Raw genomic sequence first — 6,043 nt, 5'->3', positions numbered from 1 at the left:
CAGCTCTGAATGTTTTGTACTTTCTATTCTGATTTCTCTCAAACAGATAGGGTTTTAGTTATCTTTTTGTTGTTGATTGCTAAAAGAACTGCCAGTTGGTGCATTTTGCATGATGTACGAGTTCATCAAATTACCCTCCCTTAAACACTGTAACAATTTGAGTTCCCAGCATTACTGTTTCCCCACTATTTAAAATATAAAAATATCTGTTTCCCCTCTATTTCAAAAACACTGCAAAAATTTTTTACACTTGTCAGTCTAAGGGATAAAACTGTTTGTTTGTTTGTTTGTTTTTGAGGGGGGTAATTAGGTTTGTTTATTTATTTGTTTATTGGAGGTACTGAGGATTGAATCCAGGACCTTGTGCATACTAGGCCTGCACTCTACCACAGACCAAAACCTTCCCCCTGGTAAAACTGGTTTTAATTTACATTTTAACATTTATTTTGTATTTGTCTTATTAAAAGTGAGACTACCATTATATATATATAATATATATATTTATATATGATTGTTCTTAGTGGTTTCCATATATAGGGAGATGATCCTCGACCATCTTGGCCTCTTGGTTCCTAGACGTCCGCCCCTCCAGTGACCTTGTCCTTCTCCAGCCCCTCCCTCACCATGGTCACACCTAGACCTTGTCTCAATAACCACAGCCTCTTTAGAACCTGTTTCATGCATCTCACTCTCTACCTGTTACCTGTCTTTCTAGTTCATTCCCTTCAGAAGGTCTGCTCCAGTATCCCTTAGCTCTACCATGTTTCCATGTCCCCTCAGCCCCCTCATGCCTTCACACGGATTAAATTCCTTGACCAACCACTATCATCACTCCTTATGCATATTCTTAACCCACTTCCTCCATCTCCACCCTGTTCATCTAGCAAAACCGCAATCCTTGTTAAATCTAAGGCTCCATTGATCACATGCCTGCACCTGTGCAGATGAGTGTGGATGGAGAAAAATACCCAACCACGCTAACTAGTCTCACCTTAAATTCATCCCCACCGACTTGGAATGGAGGCGCAATGCTGCCTAACAAATTTGCCTATGTCTCTGGTCCCTTGACTCTCCCAGATGATCAATCAGCTCTCCTCCTCAAACCTCCAACAGCTCCTTCCTCATCCTCACTCTCAGCAGTGACTTTCTTCTTGCTTCCTGAGAGACCCACAGCCACCCTCCCACCACATCCACCCTCCTTCTGCATCTTCACTGCCCATTCCGCCTTCCCACCTGTGACTGGGGCAGCCAGCCATCTACCCACCTGCTAGGCTTCTTTTTTTCACCCTTTGCATATTGTCATTTTTCTCTTCCCTTATGCAAGAAATTGGTCCCCTCTGGGGCTCGGGAGAGAAATGGGACAAGTCCCAAAAGCAGGAATAGGCCAGCTTTCTTTTCTTCCTTTCTTTCTTTTTTTTTCCCAGCCTCTTCAGGGGTCTAAGTGGAAATAGTTTCACGGTCAGTTGGGCCTCAGATTGAAAACTCAGATGCCTTCAGGGGCTAATGGTAGAGGAAAAATTCTCAGTTGCATTACACAGTTGTGACTTTCCCCCACCCCCAGCTTTATTGAGGTATATCTGACATTTAAGAACCCATATATCCATTTTTTAAAAATTTAAAATAAAAGAAAAACAGGAGGGAGACTATAGCTCAGCGGTAGAGTGCCTGCTTAGCATGCATGAGGCATGGGTTCAATCCCCAGTACTTCCAATTAAAAAAAAAGACACTATACATAGTATATAGTTGATGAGCTTTAACTTAATAAACCTGTGAAACCACCACCATAATCAAGACAATGACCATAAAGTAATGAACATCTCCATCATCTCCAAATTTCCTCATGACTCTTGAGAAACCCCCCACCCCTCACCCCTCCACACACACATCCCCAGACAACCACTGGTCTGCTTTCCATCAGTACTGGTTGGTTTCCATTTTCTAGAATTAAGTGATGTAGTATGTACTCTCTTGTCTGGCTTTTTTCATTCAATATAATTATTTTGAGATTCATACCTATTTAACAAGAATTCATTCTTTTTATTTCTTAGTACTATTCCATTGCATGGAATAGCTCATTTATCAAGTCACCATAATTTATTTATTGAGTCACCTGCTGATGGGCATCTGGGCTGTTTCCAGTTTTGGGCAATTACCAGTAAAGGTGCTATGAACGTTGATGTGTAAGTCTTTGTGCGGACATACGTTTTCATTTTTTCTAGAGTATATACCTAGGAGTGGAATGTCTGGATCATACAGTACTTAATTACCTTTTTAAGAAACTGCCAAGCTATTTGCCACAGTAGTTGTACCAAGAAGTCCCACTACTCTAACTAGTAATGATGATGATGATGATACAATGGTTGAAAATGTAATATTTACTTTAATTCTTTTATTTCTTCATGCAACAAATATTTATTGGGTATTGCCCTGGGCCAGGCTCTGTTCTAGGCACTGGGGATTCAGCAGTGAAGAAGACACACGAAATTCCCACTCTCGGGAGCTGAGGTTTGACTTAGATCCTCTCTTAGTCCAGGCGATTTGGTGTCGAGGTTCAGAGCACACATGTGCTCCAGAGGCAGATGGCCTGGTCCAATTCCTGGCTCTGCCATTTCCTAGCTGTGTGGCCAGGGCGAGACCCCTTATCTCTGAGCCTTACTCTGTAAAAAGGGGGATGCTGATGACATATTCTTTACCTGCTAAGGTTGTGGCATTGTTGGTTCGCAAACTGGCCCAGTACACAGAGGGCAAGGAGAGACCCAGAAAAGAGGCAGACCACTCCAGACTGGTGGGTGGCAGGTTTAATAAGCAAGGGGACTTATGTACAAGGCTTGTCTTGGGCAGTTACAAGTTCAGTAGATCTCCACACCCCCTACCAGATTCTTCAAAGTTTTAAGTGGGCTCAGTTGCGTACTCTATCCAGATGATCTCAATAACACCTCAGTCTCCTAAGGCTGTGTCCTTGGAACAGCTCCCACTGTAGGAACGGTGGGCAGTGTACATTCCAAGGACAAGAGAGGGGATGAGGAGCCTCTGAATGCCAGGGTCCAGCTCTCGGGTCAGCTGGCAGTCACGGCCTTTTAATGACCTCCTCCAAGCGTGAGCCACTAAGCATTAGCTGTTATCTATGCTGGGCGGGGCAGGCGGGGGGAACCCAGAGAGTAAATAGGTATAACATACAGTGTTTCTTGATGGCATGAAATGGTGGCTTCTTGTGGCTTTGATTTGCATTTCCCTAATGATTAGTGATGTTTATTATCTTTTCATGTGCTTATTCTCCGTTTGCATATCTTTTATTTTTTTTTTAAGAGGTACTGGGGATTGAACCCAGGACCTCATGCATACTAAGCAGGTGTTTTACCACTGAGCTATGTCCTCCCCCCACATATCTTTTTTTGGAGAAGTATCTATTTCAGTCCTCTGCTCACTTAAAAATTAGATTGTTTGGGGGGTGGTTTGTTGTTGTTGCGGAGTTTTAGGAATTCTGTATGTCTTCTGGATATTAACCCTTTATGACTTGCAAATATTTTCTCCCATCCTGTGGGTTGACTTTTCACTCTGTTGATTGTTTCCTTTGATGTACAGTTTTTAATTTTGATGCAGTCCAATTTTTTTTTCTTTTGTTGCCTGTTCTTTTGGTGTCATGTCCAAGAAAACATTGCCAAATCCAACATCATGAAGCGTTCCTCCTATATTTTCTTCTAAGAGTTTTATAATTATAGTTCCCACATTTAGGACTTTGGTCCATTTTAGGTGAGTTTTAGATAAGGGTCCAGCTTCATTCTTTTGCACGTGAATATCCATCCAATTTTCCCAACACCATTCATTGAAAAGATTGTCCTTTCCCCATTGAATGATATGGACACCCTTGTTGAAAGTCATTTGACCATATCTGCGAGGGTTTATTTCCAGAATTTGCATTTTTAACAAGTTGCTGTTGAGAACCATTGAGATGTAGTATCAGGGTAAAAATAAAACAGGCAGGAAGGTGATGCTTTTCACAGAAAAGGTGACACTTAGCAAAACCCTACAAGAGGCGAGGGAGTCAAACATTCATACATTTGGGAAAGATGTTCTAGGCAGAGGAAAGCCGGGCAAAAGTCCTGTGGTAGGCATGGGGAATACTGAGGAGGACCGTGAGGATGGAGTGAGGGGGTAAGTGGGAGGAGATGAGTGTCTGGAAGGTCGTGTGGGGCCTTGTGGGCCTCGAGGTCCTGGGGAAAGAATCAGGCTTTCGCCCAGAGCGAGATGGCCCATGTAACCTGGGGAAATGGTAAAACTGTGGGTTAAGAAGGGAACTCAGGATCAGGAGGGTGGGTGGGAGCGGGGAGAGGGAGGGCCCAGGATGGGGCTTGGGGCTCTGGGGATCATGAGGGCTCCCTGAGATGGGACTAGAAGGAGGAGTGGGTTTCAGGGAGATGCTGTGGCCTGTGTGGGACATCATGGGAGTGGGAGCCCAAGAGGAGGCGTCCAGGACAAAGCCCAGAGCTCCAGAGTGAACAAGAGGCCTCGAGTGACCCCAGTGTCCTCAGCCAGGGATACCCCAGACATCAGCCATTTGTTTTCACTGACCCAAACTTCGCCACATATCCATGCATCACCTGTACACTTGGCTACTTAATAATTTTTTAAAAATCACCTCACTGTATTTTTTTTCCCAATTCAACACTGTATTTTTTTTTCCAATTCAATTTATACAGGAAATGTCATTTCACTCCAGGAAGTGGAAAACCAGTATCAATTGCCATAAAGAGACTGGAATATACTTAGTTTAGTATTAGAATATAATAATTCTATTTAGATATAGAATTAGAACATAGAATCTAGTGGGGAGGGTACAGCTCAGTGGTAGAGTGCGTGCCTAGCATGCACAAGGTCCTAGGTTTAATCCCTAGTGCCTCTGTTAAAAATTAAAAATAAATAAATAAACCTAATTACCCACCCCACAAAACAAACAAAATAAATTAATTACAAAAATTAAAATATTTAAAAATATTAAAAAATAACCAACGAAATTTTAAAAAGAATAGAATATAATTAGTACTAGAACATAATATAAATTTATTTGTACTATATAATAGTATATAATAGTACAAATAAATAGTACAAATATATAATAGTACAATTAAATCCAATGATTCAGCAAGGATCAGGAATAGGTGCTGAAAGCCTTGGGTTAAATATTGCTGGGGGACAGGTTACTCACAGGGTCTCAAGGTACCACCCGCAGATAACATCATAATTCAAAGGGGAAAAGATCTGGCAGTCACTTCCTATTAAGGGCTAAACTGTGTCTCCCCAAATTCATATGTTGAAGTCCTAACCCCCTGTACCCTAGAGAGTGACTGTATATGGAGGAAAGGTCTTTAAGAGGTGATCAAGTGAAAATGAAGTCGGATGGGTGGGTCCTAATGCAACATGAGCGACATCCTTATATGAAGAGGAGATGAGGACGTGGACACACACAAAAGAAAGATGACGTGAAGCAAAGAGAGAAGATGGCTGTCTACAAGCCCAGGAGAGAGGCCTCAGGATGAAATCCACCCTGCCCACATCTTAACAGACTTCCAGCCTCCAGAACTGTGAGAAAACAAATTTCTGTTCTTTAACCACCCAGTCTGTGCTATTCTGTTATGGCAGCCTGGTCAAAGTAATATACTCCTTAACTCAAAAAGCAAACTTAGCATCACTGATCATGGGGTCCCCTGATGTGATGTACGGAGAAGGACACAGCATCTTCTACAGAGTTTTCTACATTTAACTGCAGGACTGGAGTCTAATCATGGGGAATCACCAGACAAATCCAGGAAGTGGGACTGTCCACAAGACATACTTACGCAGACTATAAAGAGAGTTTACAACTCAACAACAACAAAAAAACGAATGACCCAGTTTAAAAATGGGCAAAGGACTTGAATAGAAGACTCTCCAAAGAAGATACACAAATGGCCAACAAGCATGTGAAAAGATGCTCAACATTACTAATCATTAGGAAAGTGCAAATCAAAACTACAAGAGTTATCACTTCACACATGTTAGGATGGCT

This window comes from Camelus ferus, chromosome 9 (assembly GCF_009834535.1).
Source record: "Camelus ferus isolate YT-003-E chromosome 9, BCGSAC_Cfer_1.0, whole genome shotgun sequence".
Taxonomy (NCBI): Eukaryota; Metazoa; Chordata; class Mammalia; order Artiodactyla; family Camelidae; genus Camelus; species Camelus ferus.
This window is presented reverse-complemented; position numbering follows the sequence as displayed.